This window comes from Pipistrellus kuhlii, unplaced genomic scaffold (assembly GCF_014108245.1).
Source record: "Pipistrellus kuhlii isolate mPipKuh1 unplaced genomic scaffold, mPipKuh1.p scaffold_m20_p_73, whole genome shotgun sequence".
Lineage (NCBI taxonomy): Eukaryota > Metazoa > Chordata > Mammalia > Chiroptera > Vespertilionidae > Pipistrellus > Pipistrellus kuhlii.
In genome coordinates this window covers 1,021,593-1,045,274 of record NW_023425577.1, presented here as the reverse complement: position 1 = coordinate 1,045,274, position 23,682 = coordinate 1,021,593, and the positions used below count along the sequence as shown (strand labels likewise).

General features: G+C 39.6%; 1 non-coding gene and 2 pseudogenes across 1 annotated transcript; 2 read left to right on the top strand and 1 right to left on the bottom strand.

Annotated features, from left to right (window-relative positions):
* The first annotated feature begins 3,230 nt into the window (after positions 1 to 3,230).
* On the top strand, positions 3,231 to 4,127 carry LOC118710385 (annotated as a pseudogene).
* A 5,696-nt stretch (positions 4,128 to 9,823) lies between these two features.
* Positions 9,824 to 9,930, top strand: LOC118710409. The gene has a single exon (XR_004985402.1). It is a non-coding gene; the product is annotated as a U6 spliceosomal RNA (small nuclear RNA).
* Positions 9,931 to 20,595: 10,665 nt separating this feature from the next.
* Positions 20,596 to 21,385, bottom strand: LOC118710338 (annotated as a pseudogene).
* Between the last annotated feature and the right edge of the window lie 2,297 nt (positions 21,386 to 23,682).

The window sequence follows — 23,682 nt, the reverse complement described above, 5'->3', positions numbered from 1 at the left end:
ATGCTTCCTTAGTGTGGCAGCAGTGGGGTAACCCCCAGGCCTGGCAGAGAGAGCCTGGACAGCAGGGCATGGGGGCTTCTTTAGCCTGGCAGAGGTGGCCAAGACCCCAGGCCCACCAGACAGAGCCCAGACAGCAGAGCATGGGGCTTCATTCACGGGGAGGGGGAGCCCCTAGGCCAAGCAGACAGAGCTGGGATAGTAGGGCATGGGGACTTCCTTAACATGGTGGTGGTCCAACAGACAGAGTCCAGACAGCAGGGCATGGCAGCTTTATTCATGCAGCCTTCTTAAGTTTTTCCCCAGGCTACCAGATATGAAAAAATTTTTTATAGTTTTCTGAGTTTCATTAAAGATTCATATATTTAATGGCCTTGTTAATTTGAATATTATTTTTATGCCTATTATCCTTTCAGACTTTTAACTGGTTTCAAAACATTATTCTGTTGGGGGAGGTAGAAGAAGGTAACAGGGAGGTAAATAGTAATGGAAGGGGTTTGACATGGGATGATGAACACACAATGCCATATACACATGATGTATTATACACTGTACACTGGAAACCTATATAATGTTATTAACCAATGTCAACCTAGTAAAGTCTATGAAATTTAAAATAAAAATTAGAATTATCTTAAATATAAATTATTATTTCTCCATGGTCTTTGGGGGTTGTTTCGGTCATAACAACGTTTTATGTTTTATTTAGTTATACATGTCTGTCTTATTACTTCTGAGTCTCCTGATTTAATTACAATAGTCCACAGATACATGTTATTATGCAGTTTTCTATCATTTCACCTGAAGTGGTTATACTTAACAGTGAGTTGGTAATTTCTCTGAATTTTTGTAAAGTGACTGAGGGAGGGAACATTTTGCTTTCTTCCTGGTCAATATTTTTTCAGCTTTTAATCAGGAATTTCCTTGTGCCAAATTTATTGAAATGGAACCTTCCCATGGGTTGAGTGCACTTATATACTGACACTTAATTCCTGATTCATTCAACAAACAATAATGGAGCATCTGCTGTTTGCCACAATTTCTAGAAACATTATAGATTATGTACTATGTTTATGACATTGCCAATTTCAATTACTGATCTATATTGGTAACCCAAATTATTGCTATTTATTACATCTTGTTTTGGTTAGTTTTTGATGTTCCACTCAATTTTCGTTAATACAGTTGCTTGGAATTCACTCTGTTTAATTAGGTTTCATTCTCCCTGTCATGCCTTTCATTTCATAACTGTACATTTATTTAAAGGTTTGCTATATAAGTGCACATATGTTCACACACATCTGTGAAAATACAAAGTTTTGTCTGGATTGGGCACTGTGATGGTGAAGACAAAGAACAATGAAATGAATGTTTGCATGACAATGTGCTCAGGCATAAATCATATGAAAAAAAAGTTACTCAGCGTAGAAGGATGTCTCCTCATGGCCTGTGCAGGATTTATTGATCTTGTCCTGGGAAGCCTTTGCATGTTGCATGAAGACCACAACCAGAATTAGATTATGCCCCTTGATGTATCAAAAATGAGATCAGACATTTATCGAGAAGGATCCAAGATGGCTGCTCGGGTAGACACCTAACCGCAGCAGCACACAACAATTTCAATGGAATACAAAAATGAGATCAAAACCCAAAGTATAAGAAAAGCAGAGATTCACATAAGATAAATGAAAAGGGGCTTCTCTCATCTGCTATTAACCATACAAAAACTGATTCATCTAGCAAGGATAGAAGAGGCAAAAACCAGTCATCTCTGCTTGATGTTAACATTTTTCAACCTGTGTTGTTTTGCACATTTCCTTTTGTGAGTTATTGTTTTATTTTTGGTCAGTTTTCACTTGGGGTTGTCATACCACATATCTAATACCTTTGCCTTTAGGAAAATTTATTTTTTCTACTTTGTTATTATTGTTTGACCTCAAAAGGGTATGATTAAGTTTGGAAAGTAGCCAGAATCCAAAGAAGATTGTTCTTCCTCATTGTGTCTCAGGGACCACCTGAGCTAATTGGATCTCTTTTCTTCCTCATGTACATATTATTGCTCTCTCTCTCCCTCTATGGTTTTTGACATACTTAAGTATAGGACAGAAAATGGACATAGCAGTATGAAACCCCAGGCTTGTTTGCTCATGGGAGACCTATTATAAGAATATCTAAGTAATATTTCTAAATTCTTTTTGGAAAAGATACTCAATCTGGACACTTAGACTTTTACCTTCTCATAACCTACATAATGTAGGAGTGAGAAAGACTTGAAAATAACACATATGAAGAGGCCATAGTGTGCTGTGTTGTGTGTGTGTGTGTGTGTGTGTGTGTACATGCCTTAAAAACAAAAAGCAGTCCTCATAGCAGAGGTGCCTGAACTAATATATTTCAATGTGACTGAAGTATCAAAGGAAGGTAACAAGGAGAAAGTTCTTTTAAACTCATGGGATGTTTTTGCAACCGGATTAATAAAGTGCGATATTTACATATTATGCACCAGGCACTCTTTGTGACTTGAACTTCCAACACCCACACAGGCTTCTTTATTTCTCAATATTCTCTGATATCATCTCTGATCCTTCTCTGCTATGCTCATTTCATTTGACACTCTGGCTCATTTTGATACCTGATTTTCTAAACAATCTCCTTCCTCAGGGCCTTTGCACTTGCTGTCCAATCTGTTTGACAAACAGTTCTCCCTCTGTCTCCTAATCAGCGGTCTTTGAGATATTTGTTTGTCATTTGTTGGCAAGACTTGGCTAACCGCTATTAAAAAAAAAAAAAAAAAAGAGCACCTCCTATACTCTTTCCATTTAAGTTATTTACTTTTTATAGGAGCTGTACCATTGAATATGTTTTGTTAATATATATTTGACTATATTCTCAATAATTAATGTGTAGAGACTTTGTTTTTCAGCATCCCATACTCTAAACATGGGATGCTGAAAAGAATGGTCCATAGTCACTCTATATCCCTCAAATGCATGAAAAATATCCTCAATAAAACAGGAATATGCACTTGTTCAAAGAACAGGTTGATGGTAGAAAAGGAAATTCTAATGACAAACACCAATAGAGATACCATTATGGGGACAAGATCATACCAACAATGAAAATTATTTTTCTGATTCTAAAATAAATATGTCATTTATTCTCAATTACTAATGCTGGATAATGTGATAATTAGTTATTCAGTTTTTTCTATTTTCTGAAGTCAATTGCAAAACATGGAACCATACAATGGTACACAAATTTTAGAATTTCTTCTTCTAGGACTTTCACTGGCACTGGAACTACAACCCCTCATATTTGGGCTTTTCCTCTCCATGTACCTGGTCACTGTGTTGGGAAATCTGCTCATCATCCTGGCCATCAGCTCAGACTCCCACCTCCACACGCCCATGTACTTCTTCCTCTCCAACCTGTCCTTGGTAGACATCTGTTTCACCTCCACCACCATCCCAAAGATGCTGTGGAACATCCAGACACAGAGCAAAGTCATCACCTATGCAGGCTGCATCACAGATGTATTTTTTCGTACTTTTTGCTGCTTTGGACAACTTAATCCTGACTGTGATGGCCTATGACCGGTTTATGCCCATCTGCCACCCCCTGCACTACCTGGTCATCATGAACCCCCAGTTCTGTGGACTGCTGGTTCTGGTGTCCTGGATGATGAGTGTCTTGAATTCCTTGCTAGAAAACTTAATAGTGTTGAGGCTGTCTTTCTGCTCAGACTTGGAAATCCACCACTTTTTCAGGTGGTCCAACTTGCCTGTTCTGACACCTTTCTTAACAATATTATAATTTATTATATAGTTGGGCTTCTAGGTGTTGCTTCCCTTGCTGGGATCCTTTACTCTTACGCTAAGATAGTGTCCTCCATACGTGCAATCCCATCAGCTCAGGGGAAGTATAAAGCATTTTCTATGTGTGCGTCTCACCTCTCAGTTGTCTCCTTACTTTATGGTACAATTCTAGGAGTATATCTCAGCTCTGCTGCTCCCCAGAGCTCACACTCAAGTACAATAGCCTTGGTGATGTATACCATGCTGAACCCCTTCATCTACAGTCTGAGGAACAATGGCATAAAAAGGGCTCTGCAAAGATTCCTTGGCAGGTAAGCTTTTCAAGGGCCACTGTACTAGGCTGAAGAATTGCTAAAGGGTGCAAATCCTCAAGCCAGAAGTCTGACACAAATAAAACCAATATTTTGACCATATGTATTTGGAAATTCTCATTTATTTCATGGGTTATCATGAATTAGTTTGGCGTAATTTATTCTCTTACAATGTATTTTATTTTAAATATTTTTCTATTGTTTTCCTAAAAGAATAGTTATGAATTATACTACCCCTATTGGCAAAATTATACTTGGTTACTAAAGTCATTTGCATAATTTTATTTTAGAGGTAACTCTGAGACCACAGTTTTCGCTTCTATTTCATTAGTATTTTCTATAGGTACTCTTCTTGATAATGTAGACTTTAACATGCTAGCATGTTTTATAGCTGGTCTCCTGGTTTTATATTCTTCATTCTATTTTTCAGCCTTGTGCCCACATGCTTATTATAGCCACTGGCAAAAATTGACCATCAAACACATTTTTTTCAAGAACAGTCAACAGTGGGGGGGGGGGGCTTATCTAGAGAGGGGCTTGGGATGGGAATGGGGGAATAAGGACAATTATATAAGACCATAATCAATTAATTAATTAATTAATTAATTAAAAGAAGAAAAAAAAGAACAGTCAATAAGGAAATATACACTGAGTGGCCAAATTATCATGATCTCTGAACACATAATAATCTGGCCACTCAGTGTGTGTGTGTGTGTGTGTGTGTGTGTGTATACACATACATTAGATTAGAGGTATAGTGCATGAATTCATGCATGGGTGAGGTCCAGCCAGCCTGGCCAGGGGGAGGTAACATGAGCAGCTGGCCAGCCTGCTGGTTGAACTCCTGGTTGAGAGGACAATTTACATATTAGCCTTTTATTATATAGGATTTATACTGAGTGGCCAGATTATTATGTGTTCGGAGATCATAATAATCTGGCCACTCAGTGTACATTTTAATAAATAGATTGATCTAATATGGTTAGAATCAGAGATGACCGTAAATGTGATAAAACAATAATAGCCATACAATTTTTTTACTGTACAAAAATGTTTTTCATGACCCACATCTACTCAATAAAGTGTGGAATATGCTTCCCATTTGTAAAGCTCCTTTATTCACTGGGGTGAAATATTCCATGGAGTATTATGATTTTTTTTCTGAACTATTTCACTGTTTCTGCTTGAAATTTTTTTTTCATTTATTTTTTATTGTTTAAAATATTACATACAGTAGTACATATATCTCCTTCCCCCAGCCACCCCTAACTCTTGTCTCATGTCCTCATCCCACCCCTAAATAGTGTCTTGTATCCATTGGTTGTGCTTATATGCATGCATACAAGTCCTTAGGTTGATCTCTTTCCCCCCTCCCCTCCCCAACACTCCCCAGCCTTCCTACTATAATTTGACAGTTTGTTCGATGCTTTACTACCTCTGTATCTATCTTTTTATTCATCAAGTTATAATGTTCTTTATTTTCCATAAATGAGTGAGATCATGTGGTATTTTTCTTTCATTGACTGGCTTATTTCACTTAACATAATGCTCTCCAGATCCATCCATGCTGCTACAAATGGTAAGAATTCCATTTGCAGGGAGAATTCCATTTGAGGGAGAGAGAGAGGAAAAAAAAAAAATATATATATATATATATATATATATATATATATATATATATATACACACACACACACACACACACACACACACACACACACACACATACAGGTTGGGGTTCCTTGAAAACTTTAAATGTACTTCCTACTAATGTAACTCCTTTAATATCACCCCTTTTCTAAATTTTTTTCAAATCCATCAAAGGGAAAGTGAGTGAACAATCACAATATCATACACTATATCTGTGTGTGTGTGTGTGTGTGTGTATGTATGTATACCAGTCGGCCCCCATCCATGCACCAAGCCTCTATCTAATAAAAGAATAATATGCAAATTGACCATCACTCTAACACACAAAATGGCTGCCCCAATGTTTATAAGTTCCAACACTGGTCAATGTGACACCACCTTTTTAAGCTTTCCCCAGACCAACAGATGTGAAAGAATATTTTGTTGTTTTCTGTACTTTTCTGAGTTTAATCAAAGATTAATATACTTGACGGTCTTGTTACTTAAAATTTTATTTTTTATGCCTATTATTCTTTCATTAACAGCCTTTTAAAATGATGTTTAAACATTATTATGATATTGGAGGTGAAAGAGGGTCAAGGGGTATAAATGGTGATGGAAGGAGACTTGACTTGGGGTGCTGAGCACAGAATACAATATACAAAAGATGTATTATAAAATTGTACACCTGAAAACTATTCAATTTTGTTAATAAATGTCACCCAATAAATTCAACAAAAAATTTAAATAGCATAAACATTAATATAAATTATTATTTCTCAATTGACTTTGGATGGTGCTTTAGCCATAAGAATATTTTACATTTCATTTAGTTAAATATGTCCACCTTATTACTTCTGAGTCTCCTGGTGTAATTATGATGTTATGGCCTACCCATAAATATTAATATGTAGTTTTCTATATATTCAGCTAAAAAGGATTGGTTATACTTACAGTGAGTAGTCAATTTCTCTGATTTTCTTATATAGTGACTAAGGTAGTAGACCATCTTCATTTTCTTCCAAGTCTATATTTATTTTTCCAAATTTTATTCAGCAATTCAAAGTTTTGAAATATATTTAAATGCAACCTTCTCGTGTGTTCAATGTACTGATATACTAATAAGTACAGATCTAACTCCATATTCATTCAACAAATAATAACTGAGCATCTGCTGTTTGCCACAATTTCTATAAACATTAAAGACTATCTTTTGTCTATGCCTTTTGTAATTACTAATCCATGTTGATATCCCTAAACTATTGCCATTTTGCACCTTAGTTCTATTAGTTTTTTTAAGAATTCCAAATGAGTTTATTTTTTAATGGTTCATAGTTGATAAAATTCTTAAATGTAACCTATGTTAAACCCTTTTTCATTAAATACTCCCATTTAGTCAGGAACAGCATCAAAATGTTCATCATGTGGATCAGCAATGTAATAAAAGCTGGCTCTTCTACACAGTAGCTCAAACAGAAAGTTTTCTCTAACTTTAGTTTTCTTTTATTCCTCTTCTTCTTACAATAAAACCCCACTACCATAGGGTTTCACTAAACAGAATCTGCAAGATGGGGTAAATATATATACATCTGCAATGGATTTCTATTTCTGCTTGATCTTCTCAAAAATTTAAAACTTCCAGTGAAAGCAAAATTAAACAAAATATACATATCCACTCAGCAAATATCAAACCTGAAAAATATTTAGGAAGTAGAAAATTCAAACTTCACAAGCATCTCCTCAGAGTATTTTGCTTTCAGCTAGTACACTAATGACAATCAAATTATCACACCACAATGAAAAGGTGGTCCTAAAAAAAAATGTAGTTTCAAAAAGATCGTACAACTGTGGTAATGCCCATGTTTAGTCATTAATAGAGTTAATGTAAATGATAGACTGGAAAAGTATAAGTAACTGATTTGAAAAGGTTTCTCTGAACTACATAAAGTTTTATGTGGCAACCTCTCTTCTTGCTAAAAATAAGAATGAAATCACAAATTTTTGTGGCAATGAAGCCACATGCCTTTAACTTGTTCATTGTATATACTTCATTCAAATGAAAAAAATCTAACTCGGTATGAACTTACCTGACTTAATTTCAGGAAGCAGCAAGCAGCCTTTCATTAAGTTTAAGAAAGAGTTTATATTTCAATGATAAACCTATGAGAAAAACATAGAAAAATGGGGGGAGGGGGGGAGTATCAACTCAAGAAAGTCTTTGGGAGTTTTCCTCAAGTAAGTGTTAACTCTAGCAAGGATACCAAGCCTTCGAAGACAATAAATTAAAGTAATGAAAAATAGCTCCAATTTGATATGTGTATAATGCTAAGACTCGGCCACTGTTTTCTTTAAACAACTTATTTAAGTACAGATAATGGCTGATAACTCAAACTCCTTCATAGTTCTTTGTCCATAAGCAGGGAGCATTTAGGGGTAAGTCTTAAAGAAGTCATCAGATGTTGTACTATATATGGGAGAGAACACACCAGGAACTGCAACTTTTATCTTAAAGACCCCAATCAAATTTTCAACCCTGGCTTTGAGTCTCAAGCATGGTTAACCTGATGTACATATATGTAGTTCTTATATTCAGAAGCATTAACATTGTGACTATTCTTAATGCATTTCATTATTCTATATGACTCTGATGAGGAGTCACTATGTTCTGAGCAATTATTTTTCTGAATACCAAGTCAGGACAGGTATATATACAGTATATACTTATATATTCTTATATAAGTAAAATACTTGAAGTTTCCAGATTGCTTCACAATACATTTCATTATGAACTGTACTGTATGGCAGTGCTGGGGGGGGTTTTAATCCTCCCCCTCACCTTCTGTTAAGGATGGTGGTGGTTATTTCCTTAACACTGGTTTTCTTATGTAGTAGATATTTTCTTATGGCTGTATTCACTTGAATAAAGAAACCAAAGACGACTCCCTGAATTTTTCAGCGTGTGATTATAGTACACCTCATCAAATGGTTGCTTCAGTGGTCTCAAGTCTAGAATTCAGAACTTCTGCCCTATCCTGTAAATTTATTTAGAACAAGATAAGGCATGGTCAATAAATAATCTGTAATTTACATCTTTAAACTGATAGGGCTGGCCATGGGATAATGACATTCTACATAATAAAAAAAATAGTATGCAAAACGACCCAATGGCGGAATGACCAGTTCTATGATGTGCACTGACCATGTGTGAGCAGATGCTCAATGCAGGAGCTGCCCCCTGGTAGTCAGTGCAGTCCCATAGGGAGAGCATCACTCAGTCGGAACCTGGGCTCACAGCTCAAGGCTGGTGAGCACAGCAGCGGTGGCGGGAGCCTCTCCAGCCTCTGTAGCAGCACTACGGGAGTGGGCCTAAGCTGTCAGTTGCACATCCCCTGAGGGCCCTGAGACTGCACAGGGTACAGCCAGGGCTGAGGGGAACTCCCCCACCCCCTCCCAAGTGCACGAATCTCATATACCAGGCCTCTAATGTCTACATAAAGGTGTAGATCCTTGGAATCAGAGGAGACTCTGAGAATTACATTAAAGATGCAAAAGCCATAAACAGAGAATTAACTTTCCTTATTATTTTGGCTACCTGGTGTTCAAAGAATTTATATAAATATTTAAAACTGGAGGCCCAGTGCATAAAAACCATGCACAGAGGGGAGGTAGGAGGGTCCCTCAGCCCGAACTGCACCCTCTCCAATCTGGGAGCCCTCAGGGGATGTCGTACTGTAGGCTTAGGCCTGCTACCCATCGTTCTCTGCTCTCTGTGGACCTGCCTGCTATCGCCACTGCAGACCTTGGTGTCTGCTCTCTAGGGGGCCTACTTGCCACTTACTGCTACAGTCAGGAGAAAGCAGGGCCCTGCAATATTTTTTAAATAAGGACTTAACCTCAATGAAAAGGTTTCCATTTTTCCCCCACTACAGAGCTAGTCATCCAGAAAGGTGCTTAAAGTATGTCTGCATATTCAATATTAAAAATAAATAAGAGCCAGGTTCTGATTCAGGCAATGACTTAAGAACCTAAGAAAAGAAAATGAAGAAATTTCAAGATTAAAAAAAATCAAGAGGGCTCACTTTGGCAGCACATATACTGTAATTGGAAGGATACAGGGAGGATTGGCATGGCCCCTGTGTGAGGAGGACATGCAAACTTGCGAAGCACTCCACAGTTTTTAAAATAAACTAGTTTTTAAAAATCAGTGTTTGACATTATGGCAAGAGCACAGTGCTAGTGATTTTTCCTTTGCAGACAGCTGCAAGGAAGAGAATGGAGTACCTTATTTAAGCCTGATGCCTCCCCCACCACCACCACCCCAACTACAGCCCCAGTGGTCCATCCTCCAGAGAAGGCCTTCTATTCATTTTTAATTGAATTCAGTTGCTTGGAAATCACTTCTGTTTGACCAGATTTCATTCTCCCTTTCATTCCTTTCAGTTCATAACTTCACATTTGCATCAATGTGTCCTATGTAAGTGCACATAGATTCACTTAGTTCAAAGGTGAATCCCTGCTTGTTTGGATCTGGAACTGTGATGGTGAAGACAGAATACAATGAAATGAATGTTTGCATGACAATGTGCTCAGGCTTAAATCATGTGAAGAAAGTCACTCAGTACAGAAGGATGGACTGTTTTGGTATGAGCAGGATTTATTGATCATGTCCTGGGAGGACTTTGCATGTTGGATAAAGATCATAAACAGAATTATACTGAGCTCATTGATTTTTCAAAAGGATATCAAAACTTAAGAAAAGTCAAAGAAAAACAAAGGTGCTACATAAGAAAAGTGAGAAAGTGTTTGTCTCATTTGCCATCCTATCTAATAAAAGAGTAATATGCAAGTTGACTGTACCTCTGCTACACCCACAAGCCACACCCACTAGCCAATCAGGAGTGAGGTTGCAAATTAACCTAACCAAGATGGCTGTAGCCACAGAGCAAGCAGGAGGCTTCAGTTGCACTGGTAATGGAGGAAACTAAGCTTTCCTCACACCCTGGCTGACCTAGGCCTCCACTCAAGGCTACAAAGTTTCAACTATAAAAGATAAATAAACCCCAGATACTAGGGCCTTTGATTGGGTCACTGGGGGGCATGGCCAGCCTGCAAACCACCACAGGATCCTTGCTCAGGCAAGGGAACCCCCACTCTGATTCGGGACACCCTTCAAGGCAAACCAACTGGCCCCCACCTGTGCACCAGGCCTCTATCCTATCTAATAAAAGTGTAATATGCAGATTGACCATCACTCTAACACACAAGATGGCTGCCTAATGTGGTCAAAGATGGCTGCCCCCATGTGGACACAAGATGGCCACAACAAAATTGCCAGCCCGACGTGGGGGAGAAGGAGGGGCACAGTAGAGAGAAACCAGGCCTGCAAGGGAGGGCATTTGAGGGCAATCAAGCCTGCAGGGGAGGGCAGTTAAAGGGGACCAAAGTGGAGGGAAGTTGGGGGTGATGAAACCTTCAGAGAAGGGCAATTGCAGGGAACCCAAGCTTGCATGGGAGAGCAGTTGGAGGATGGGGAACCAAGCCTGCAAGGAAGGGCAGTTAGGGGTGACTAGGCCTGTAGGGGAGGGCAGTTAGATATAAACAGGCTGTTAGGGGAGCAGTTAGGTATCAATCAGGCTGGCAGGGGAATGTTTAGGGGATGATCAGGTTGGCAGGCAGAAATGGTTAGGGGCAATCAGGAAGGAAGGCAGGCGAGCAGTTGGGAGCCAGCAGTCCTGGATTGTGAGAGGGATGTCTGACTGCCCGTTTAGGCCCAAACCTACTGGGATCAGGCCTAAACAGGCAGTCGGACATCCCTCAAGGAGTCCCAGATTGGAGAGGGCACACCCCATGCACAAATTTCATGCACCAGGCCTCTAGTCAACCATGTAACAACCAACTGGTCAAAAAAATACAGAACAGGCACAGAAAAAAAATGGTCTTCTACTGCTTGATGTTAAAAATATTTAAACTGTGTTGATTTTGTTCCTTTAGTGAGTTACTGGTTTATTTTTTCGTCATTTTTCACTTGGCGTAGTCAATCTGTAAGGTGTTTCACACCATATATTTTCAACTACCTTAGTTTCATGGACAATTTTATTTATTCTTCTTTGTTAAGTTTCCTTAGCCTCAAGGGGGTATAATTGGAAAGCAGCCAGAATCCAAAGAAGATGTTTCTTCCTCATTGCCTCTCAGGGACCAACTGAGTTAATTAGATGTTTTTTCTTCCTCGTGTAGATTTTATTGCTCTCTCACTTCTGATGTTTATTTAAACTATTTTTATTTTTTAAATACAGGGCAGAAAAATGGGCATAGCAATATGAAACTCCAAGCTTATGTGTCCACGGGAGACATGATAGGAATATCTGGGAACTTTTCTAAGTTCTTTTTGAAAAAGATCCCTGATCTGGACAGCTTGAGTTATGTCTACTCATAGCCTACATGAAGAGGCCATGAGGTGTGTGTGGTGTGTGTGTGTGTGTGTGTGTGTGTGTGTGAGAGAGAGAGAGAGAGAGAGAGAGAGAGAGCGGTGGGGTGCCTGGACTGATATATTTCAAGTTGAGTTATATATCAAGAGAAGGTACTAAGGAGGAGATCCTTTGCAATTAACAGGATGCTTTTGCAACCAGACCACTTATTGCAAGATCTACATAGTGTGCACAAGGCACTCTCTGTGATTTGAAGTTTCAATAGCAACAAACGGCCACCTTGTTTTTTAATATACTGTGACACCATCTCTCCTCCTGCTCTGACTTGCTTATTCCCCTTGACAGACTGGCTCATGTTAAATCTTGATTTTCTGAAACAATCATATTCCTCTGGGCCCTTACACTGGCTGATCCTTCTGCCTAGCAAACACTTTCCCTCCAGAATCCAGGCTAGTCTTCTTGGAAATGTCTGTTGAAGACTCAACACCATCCTATATAATAAAAGCCTAATATGCAAGTCAACCAAACAACAAAATAACCAGTCGCTGTGACACATACTGACCACCAGGAGCAGACTCCTGGTGGTCAGTGCACTCCCACAAGGGGAGCACTGCTCAGCCAGAAGCCAGGCTCACAACTGTCGTGCACAGTGGCAGTGGTGGGAGCTTCTCTGGCTTCCATTGTAGGCAGGTGGTAAGGGGCAAGGAGTCCTGGACTGTGAGAGCCCTGGACTTCGAGAGGGATGTCCGACTACCGCCTTAGAGCTGAGATCGGGCCTAAGTTGGCAGGCAGACATACCCTGAGGGGTCCTGAACTGAGCCCTGGGTGGGGGACTGCGCACTAGTGCACAAATCTAGTGCACTGGGCCTCTAGTAAAAAAAACACTATCTACTTTTTCCATTTAATGTGATTTACTTTTCTTTATATCAGCTGCACCATTGAATATGTTATATATTTTTAAAATTTGATTATATTATTGCTCCATCATTAGTTAGTAGACATTTGTTTTTAAGGATCCCATACTAAAGCAGTGCCTGGAACATGATTTAGTCGGTATATATTCCACAAATGCATAAAAGATATCCTCAATAACACAGTCATATATATTACTAGAGGCCCAGTGCACAAAATTCGTGGGGGGGGGGGAGTCACAGGGGGGGCACAGCGGGGGAGCGGTCCTCAGCCCAGCTTTCACCCTCTCCAATATGGGACCCCTTGAGGGATGTCCAACTGCCCATTTGGGCCTAAACAGGCAATTGGACATCTCTCTCACAATCCAGGAGTGCTAGCTCCCAACTGCTCATCTGCCTGCCTTCCTGATTTCCTCTAACCACTTCTGCCTACCAGCTTGATCACCTCCTAACCACTCCCAATTAATGTCTAACTGCTCCCCTGCCAGCCTGTTTGCCCCCAACTTCCCTCCTCTGCCAGCCTGGTCACCCCTAACTGCCCTCCCCTATAGGCTCGATCACCCTCAACTGCCCTCCCTTACGGGCCTGGTCCCTCCCAACTGCCCTCCCCTGCTGGTGATCTTGTGGTAGCCATCTTGCATCCACATGGGGGCAGCCATTTTTGACCACATGGGGGCAGCCATCTTGTGTGTGGGAGTGATGGTCAATCTGCATATTATTCTTTTATTAGATAGGATAGAGGCCTTGTGCATGGTGGGGGCCAGCTGGTTTGCCCTGAAGGGTGTCCTGGATCAGGGTAGGGATTTCCTTGGGATATGGGATGGCCTGGGTGAGGGGCCTGTAGTGGTTTGCAGGCCAGCCACACCCCCTGGCTACCCAAGTATCTGGGGTTTATTTATCTTCTACAATTGAAACTTTGTAGCCTGAAGCAGAGCTAAGCCTTGTGTAGAAAACTTGGCTTCCTCCATCACCTGGGAAACCCAAGCCTCCCTCCTGCTTTCTCTGTGGCAGTAGCCATCTTGGCTGGGTTAATTTGTATACTCGCTCTGATTGGCTAGTGGGTGTGGCTTGTGGGTGTGGCTTGTGGTGTACTGGAGTGATGGTTAATTTACATGTTGCTCTTTTATTAAATAGGATTCTTGAAGAGCAGGTTGAAGGTAGAAAAAGGAAATTCTAATGACAAATGACAATAGAGATACCATAATGGGGACTGGATCATATGCCAACTATGATAATTACTTCCTGATTATAAAATATGAACATGTATTTATTCTCAGGTACTAATTCTACTTAGTGTGAAAATTGGTTATTCACTTTTTTTCATTACTATTGATTTTTTTAGAGAGAGGAAGGGAGATAGAGACACAGAGACAGAGTTAGAGATAGGTAGATAGATGATAGATAATAGATAGATAAATAGATAGATAGATAGATAGATAGATAGATAGATAAGTAGATAGATACAGAAGCATCAATGTGAGAGCCAAACATGAATTGACTGCCTCTTGTAGGTACCCTAATGGGATGATATGCTTTGACTTGGGTATGTGCTTAGATTTTGTATTAAACATACAACATTTTTGGTGCACAGTAAGATGCTCACTAATTGAGCAAGTGGGTCAGGACCATATTCCACATTTTAATGAGTAAATGTGCAGCGTGACCAATATTTTTTAATAATAATAAATTGTATGGCTATTTTTTGCTTCATCATATTTAAGGTCATCTCTGACTCTAACCATATTAGGTCACTATTTATTAAAATGTATGTATCCATTAGACTCTTCTTGGAAACATGTATTGAATTGTTGCCAGTGACTAAGATAGACATGTGGACACATAGCAGAATAACAGAATGAAGACTATAAAACCAGGAGGCCAGCTATAAAACCTACTCGCATGTTAAAGTCTACATTATTAAGAAAAGCAGTAAAGGTAGTGCTATCTATATTTATAAAAAATCTATGGTCTTGATGCCCTAACAACATGATGACTGATCAGCAGGAGGCTGTGTGCATGTGGTGATGCATGCAGTGTGGAATATGATGTCCATGTGTGATGCTCTTTATTCATTTGGGTGAAGAATTATGTGGAGTCTTCTTTGTGTTTCTTTCTTAACTATTTTCCTATTACTGTTTGAAAATTTTCAGTGTGCTCCCTACAAGTGTGAACCATCCTAGTTTATTATCCCAGAAGCTTTATGATGATTGTTTTGAGGTTTTCATTAATGCACAAAGCATAATGCTGTCTTCATTAGAAAGCAGTATGGCCTAAGAATTAAACATGAGCATTACAAACTATAAAAATCTCTGAAATATATTCTTTGGGCTATTTGCTAAGACTATGCTGTTAGCACTTCCAATGGAGTCATATATATATTTAAGTGTACCAGATTTACAATGATATTTTGGTGTTAAGGAGTTTTTATTTCCTGGCAATGTTAATGTAAGTAGAGAATCTGAAAAAGAGAAACCTGTCAAAATAACCAAAGTGAAAAATAAAAAGTAAAAACAAGGAGAATTAATCACCTGGAAGTTGAAATTATGCTTAGTCATGTGAATAAGAATCACATATTTTCCTACACAAACATGCATGTCCTTCTACCCTGTCCTATCTACCTGGAAGGAACCTCAGTGGAAACACTTCTATACAGTTTTCTGAAATGCAGTTCAATATATTTGAATAACAGAACCACTATGAATGCTATCCTCAAATTTCAATACAAATGCCAAAAGTAAGAAGTACCAGATTATTACTTCCCTCAGTTCTGTTCTCTTTGATTATCGGATCAATTCACTATCTATAGATATAAAAGGCTAAGCAGCTGTTCAACCACCCAAATAGCTGGTAGGTATGATGTGCACTGACCACCAGGGGGCAGACACTCAATTCAGGAGATGTGGAGCTGCAGTGACTTGGCAGCAGTGGTTCACGGGTGGCACACCCTGGAACCAGAGAGGAGGGAGCCTGATTCCTTGGCCACACAAGTCCCCCTTCAGCCATAGGTTATGTTGCTGCTGGAGCATTGCTGGCCCTGAATCTGCCCAGCTGTGATGACCTCAGACACCCTTTGAACTGCAGCACAGGCCCAGGTGTGGTGAGCCAGGGACGGTTAGGGTTAGGGTTAGCAGCACAGCCCCAGGTGCAGCTAGCTGGGGAGGAACCTCAGGAGGTTGGCTCCAGGGCATGTCCAACCCCTCTCCCAGACCCCCTGCCAGCCACCTTCTAATTAGTTTCCTTTCAATGTGCATGAATCTGTGCACTGGGCTACTGGTTGCTATAACAAGCCATCCTAAAAGCAAACTGTTTAATATAATTACTTTATTTTTCAATGGGTTTGTGTAGTGGAAAGGTGTTGATCTCTTCTGATCTCCTCATGAGTCTATAGCCAACTAAGCGTCAGCTGGGGTGTCTCTACTGAACGTTGCTGGGCTTTCTAATGTCTTAGGGGCTCAGCTATGGTGACTGATCTAGGGAGGGCTTGGCTGGAATAAATGAGCTCTGTCCATATGTCGTCTCCTTCTCTGGAAGGCCCTCTAGATTTTTTCCCATGGCTCAACCAGAGATCTGAGTTAGAGTAGTGGAAATGCACCAAGGCCTGGTAAATGCATTGTCCTTTCCACCATTTTTTTTTTTAACAAAACAAAACAAAGAAAATATCCTAATTACCACCCATATTGAAAGGTGGAGAAAAACACTATACCTCTGGATGGGAGAAGCTCACAATCACATGGACAAAGACCTGGAAAGAGAAAAGAATGGGGCCACATCTGCAAACAGAATACCGAGTAAATTTTAATTGAGTTAAGCTTTATTTCTTCATCTGCCCTCATCAGCTCAATGATCTTAGAAAAGAGAGAAAGAGTAAAAATACGTTTAATGACCAAATGTGGAAATTCTATTCTAGAGGGTCAGGCCCTTCCAAATATAAGCATCACCCCTCTGCAACTTGCCTCCCAGTTACCATTTCTAGGCTTAAAAAGTAAAACCTTTTTTTATCTCCAGATATCTAGAGTCCATGGACTTAACTCATTGATTAACAGAGCTAGAGAGTTGTTGCTTTCATAATACTATCTTGCCAAAAACTGAACATTGTCACTAATAGAAAAATGTGAAAAGGGAACCCAGAAAGCTGGTCAACCTTAATTGCTCTAAAAGGTTGGAGCTAATCACTCATTGTTTAGTTGAGACATTGGTAGTTAAAGCAACCTCCATCTGTTAATCATATGTAAATTCTTGCTGATTGTTTATTGGAATTTTCTGTCTAAAGGATATGGGTATTTCCCATAGCCTCAATAAAAGGAATAGCAAGGCCAAATCAGTGGTAGTCCTCCCCCTAGAATTGGACTCCCGCCTGGCCCCCAATTTCCCAAATTAACTCTTTTCTAGCCTCTCTTCATTTGCATGTGGAATTGAGTCTCTCTGCCTGGCCTTCTCCAGAACTCGAACCCTGAACCACGTGGGACGTGGAAGGGGCTGCCATACTATCTTTTCTGACATCCTCATGTAGACATGGCTTCTCTTTTTATTGACCTGCTCTTAACATATTCAAAATGATTTCCAATCTGATTCTTGTATTTGTTGGGGATGGGTTCATCGAAGGAGGTGGCCTTTGAAATGCACATACAACAGAGAAGTAAGTATTTGAAAGCATAGAGTTGTTGACATTATGCTGAGTGAAAGAAGCTGGCCACAAAACGACAAATACTGCATGATTTCACTTATATGACTTATCTGAAGTAGTGAAATTCATAGAAACAGAAAATACAATAGAATGGCGGTTGCCAGGCATGGAAATAGGGACATGGGGAACTACAATAGTTAGTATTTAATGGGCGAAGAGTCTTCTCAGTTTTGCAAGAACATGAAAACAAGGTTTAGGAGTTGGTTACACAACAATGTAAATGTACTTAACACTATTGACCTGCACATTTTAAAATGGTTACAATGGTAAATTTTTTTTACTACTTCAAATTTTTTAATGGAATTAAATTTTGATATCGATACATGATACAACATGGATGACCACTAAAGACATTATACTGAGTGAAATAAACCAGTCATAAAAAATAAATACTGTATAACTCCACCTTTATGAGGTCTCTAGAGAAGTCAAACTCAGAGACGGGAAGTAGAATGTTGGGTACATTGGGCTGGGGGAGGGGGTTGGGAAAGGAGGAGAAGGAATGAATGTTTAATGGGACCAAGTTCCAATTTGTGAAAATAATAATGTCTGGAGATGAATGGTGATGATGGTTACATGTGAATGTACTTAATGCACTGAACTATCAATTTAAATAATGATTAGAAAGTAAGTTTTATGTTACCTGTATTTCACTGCATTAAGAAAAAAATACAGCCCTACCTGGTTTTGCTCAATGGATAGAGCTTCGGCCAAGGGCAATGCCCAGGTTGCAGACTTCATCCCCAGTAGGGGGCATGCAGATTGCAGGATATCAATGATTTTCTCTCATCATTCATGTTTCTATCTTTCTCCTCTCTCCCTTCCTCTCTGAAATAAATAAAAATATATTTAAAAATAAAAAATAAAAAACAGGCAGGAGGCCTAGAGTGGCCACACACTGTTTTTGTTTTGTTTTGTTTTTTTCCTTTGTGTCCAGACAGTAGCCAGGTGCAAAGGAAAAATCTCTGATGCATTAGGCCATGGACATTTGGAGTTTGCTTGTTACTAGAGCAGAACTGAGCCCACCCTGACTCAGATGTGGCAGCTGACAGCTGAGTTCTCTCCCATGTGTGCTGATACTCTCATCCATGATCCTCAAAGTTGGGAGAATGGTAAAAAATGAAACCAAATTTAAGGGTTGCCAAGGAACTCAAGTAGTCAAGATGACTATTATTTAAATGAAATGTTTTTAAAAATCAAAATTAGCCGAAGCCGGTTTGGCTCAGTGGTAGAGCGTCGGTCTGCGGACTGAAAGGTCCTGGGTTCGATTCCGGTCAAGGGCATGTACCTTGGTTGTGGGCACATCCCCAGGAGGGACTGTGCAAGAGGCAGCTGATCGATGACTCTCTCTCATCAATGTTTCTAACTCTCTCTATCCCTCTCCCTTCCTCTCTGTAAAAAATCAATAAAATATATTTTTTTTTAAATCAACCAATCTTCAATAAATATATGTGACTACCAGTATGAGATCAGGTCTAAACCCAGTTGGACATCCTTCTCACAATCTGGGACTCTGGCTCCTAATTACTCACCTACCTGCATGCCTTTCTGATTGCCCCTAACTGCGGATGGCTGCTTGATTCCCAAGTCTTGCAGTCTTGGGTGGACGGCCAGCCAGCCAGCTTCCTGGGCTTGGGTCAATCCCTTGCAGTAGTGGCTTCCTTGATCCTGTGCGCCCCCCACCTTCCAGAGGAGCTGGAAGGTCTAGAAGGAAGGAAAGAGGTCCAGAATGACTTCTACTCTATCTAATTAGCATATTAACCTTTTGTAATATAGGATAAACTCCCTTACAAATTGGCATCATCCCTCCATATTACAATGAATAGATGTACAGCATGAAGAATAAATATTTTACATAGTAATTCAATGTATGATTTAAAAATTTGCTTTATCATATCAAAATTAACCTGTGATTTTAAGATGGTATTAGGCCAACCTATTTATTAACACTTATCTTTCAGTAAAGAGTCTTCTTGGAGACATGAATTTGATAATCATGTTGCAAGTGGCTCAGGTAATGATTGTAAACACTGGGATGAAAAAGAACAGGATTCTAATGAGGAGAATTAAACGTGGTGAGCACTATTAAATACAAGTATGTCAGAGACTATGTTATCAAGCAGAGCAGTTAAAACAGTGATATACAAAAGTATGACAGTCATAAAAGTGAAATCCACAATTCTCATATTTTCTTCTCTTTTAAAATTGTGTAAATTGCCTTGGTCAATAAGTGTAGTATTTACAATATTTTTGATTTATTTTAGAGAGGAAGAAAGAGGACAAGAGAGATAGAAATATCAATGATGAGAGAGAACTACTGATCCACTGCCTACTGCATTCCCCCTACTGGGATCAAGCACACACCCCTGGCATGAGCCCTGACCAGGAATTGAACTATGACCTCCTGGTTCCTGGGTCAAGGCTCAACCACTGAGCCAAACCAGTGGGGCTCATTAACTATAGTTTTTTTCCATAGAAGTAATACCATTCAGGATGACTTTTTAGGTACAAAAATTATTTCGTATGATATATGTCATTTGAGAAAAATTATTCTAAAAAAAATCCACATTGTCCAGTAGGTAAATGGGATTTTCCAAATATCTGATCCATGAAGGGAATAAATTTGGAAAAGTAGGAATACAGCAAAGAGAAAATCTGGTGGCTATCTGAGAGGGCAGAAAGCTTAATTGAGTTACATAAATTGAATAGAGAAGTTGAAGCCAAATAAATAGAATTTTAGGAAATCAATGAAAAAAAGCAAGTTCTACTTCCATAGTGAAAAAATAATCACAGTATCTGACTCTGAGTCTTTGACTTCTGCCATCATGGGCATGTCTTCAGTCTTAGAACAACTGGCCAGTTTATAGTTTCCATCACAGAGTATCTCTTCGGAGCCTGTTTAATGTCCTTGTTCCTGAGACTACAGAAGGGGTTCAGCATGGGTGGGACCATGGATTACCTCATTGAGGCTGTGGCTCCTAAGTTTGAACTATGGGTAGCTGCAGAGCTAAGGTGCACTCCTAACATTGTACCACAAAGGAAGAAGACAACTGAAAGGTGAGACATACAAGCAGAAAATGCTTTATACTTCCCCTGAGCTAATGACATTCCATGTGTGCAGGATACTCTCCTAGAATATGAGTAAGAATCCCAGCAAAAAGACCGCCATCAAGCAGAAAAGCTGAAAAATACATCACCATGTCATTTAAAATTGTGTCAGAACAGACAAGTTTGATCACCTGATGGAGTTCACAGAAAAAGTGAGGAATTTCCAAATTCATGCAGAAGGACAATTGTAATGCCATTAAGCAATGTAGCAAGGAATTCAGGACACTTGTGGTCTAGCACATCAGAACCAACAGTCCACAGAGCTGAGGGTTCATAATGACCATGTAGTGCAGGGGGTGACAGATGGCCACAAACCGGTCATCGGTCATCACAATCAAGAGAAACACATCCAACCAATAAAATATATATAAAAATACATCTGGGTGATGCAGCCTTCATATGTTATGGTTTTGCTCTGTATCTGGATGTTCACCAGCATCTTTGGGATGGTGGTAGTTGTGGAACGGATGCCTACCAAGGACAGGTTGGAGAGGAAGAAGTACATGGGTGTGTGGAGGTGGGAATCTGAACTGAAGACCAGGATGATGAGCAGGTTTCCAAACACAGTGATCAGGTATATGGAAAGAAAAAGCCCAAATATGAGGGGCTGCAATTCTGGTTTCTCAAAAAATTAGAGAAGAAGAAATTATGAAATTTATGGTGGAGGTGACTACCAGGAAAAATGAAAATAAAATGACTAATTTTCACACAAACTTACATTGCTCACATACGTGAAATGCCACAATTCATATTTTGCAGGATAGACATAAATTTTACTATTGAGTATGGCTATGGTCCTCTTGTTTGGAAGGGGAAAAAACCTCCCAACTGCACTGAGAGATAACTCTGAGCTGGGAAAAAACTGGCTGTCAGGGAGCAGGCAAAACTTGAGAACAGCCTTTCCCCAAGTGGTGTGCACACCTGCAGCCAGTTTTGAGGGACTCCTTGCAAATAGGACTTTCTTAAGGCGGGACTGACGGGGAACCAAAGCTTGTCTGCACCACCCCGAGACTCTGCCCCATCCAAGCAGAGTACAGAAGTCCTCCTAGCTGAGACACTGCTGATCCTCACAGCCAATTGGCTTGGAGATCAATGCTTCCCAGTGATACCAACAACAAGCAAGCCTTAACAACAAGACTGCACACACAGTCCACAAAGGGCTGCACCAAAACTGTCCACCTCAGGTCAACTGGGAAGGCTGTGTTACTGGGCTCTGCCAGGACACCTCGCACACAAAACTATTCCATCAAATCAGGGAAGCAGCTAAAATGCAGAGAAGTGGCAGGACACAAAGGAAGGAAATGGAGGAAAGTGAAAGAATGGACATTGAGCTCAAAACCACAGATATAAGGTTTTTCAAGAACTTCCTAGAAAAGGCCGATAAAACAAATGAGACCTTTGAGGATATGAAAAGGGATCAACTATAAATAAAGAATACATTGTCTGAAATTAAAAAATTATTATACAGAGTCTTAAAAACAGAATGGAAGATTGCAAAAATCAAGTCAAATATTTGGAACACAAAGAGCCAGAGGACACTCCTCCACAAAAGCAAGAAGACAAAAGAATCCAGAAAGTTGAAAATAGTGTAAGAAACCTCTGGGACAACTTCAAGCGAACCAACATTAGAATTAGGGGGGTCCCAGAAGAAGAGAGAGAGCAAGATACCGAAAATATATTGGAATAAATAGTGACAGAAATCTTCCCCCACCTGGTGAAAGAAGTAGACTTACAAGTCCACGAAGCACACAGAACCCCAAACAAAAGGAATCCAAAGAGGACCACACCAAGACACATCATAATTAAAATTCCAAGAGCAAAAGACAAAGAGAGACTATTAAAAGCAGCAAGAGAAAGCAGGTAGTTGCCTATAAAGGAGCACCCATACAATTGTCAGCTGATTTCTCAACAGAAACCATGCACGCCAGATGGGAATGGCAAGAAATACTCAAGGTGATGAATAGCAAGAACCTACAGCCAAAAATACTCTACCCAGCAAAGCTATCACTCTGAATAGAAGGCCAGATAAAGAGCTTCACAAATAAAAAAAAAAGCTAACGGAGTTCATCACCGCCAAACCAGAATTATATGAATTGCTGAGGGGGTTCTTTAGGAAGAGGAAGAAGATAAAGATAAAAATTATGAACAAGAAATACATAACTATCAACAAGTGAAAACTAAAAAACAAGGGTATTAAAAAATCTGATGAATAATATTAACTGGTGAATATAATAGAATCAGAGGTATGGAAGGGGAGTGGACTGATGAATCTCGGGGAAAAGGGGAATGGGGGGTGCGGGAAGAGACTGAACAAAAAACGTGCACCTATGGATGAGGACAATGGGGGGGGGGGGAGAAAGGGCAGAGGGTGGGGTGGGAACCTGCTGGAGGGGAGCAATGGAGGGAGGGAAAATAGGAACATTTGTAATAATCTGAACAATCAAGATTTTTTAAAAAGAAAAGAAAAGAAATTAATCTGTGACTTGAGGTGGTATTAGGTCAACCTATTTATTAAAATTCATCTTTCAATGAAGAGTCCTCTTGGAGACATGGATATGATAATCGTTTTGAAAGTGGCTAAGACAGGGATATGAACACTGAGCTTAAAGAGAAAAGGATTCTAATAAGGAGAATAAAACACAGTGACCAGCTATTAAATGCACTGGTATGGTAGAGTCTATGTTATCAGGACCACCAGTACAGACAGTGATATACAAAAGAATATCAGTCATAAAAATGAACAGTAGAGGTCTCAGATTTTCCACTCATACAAAATGGTATAAATTGCCATGGTCATTAAGT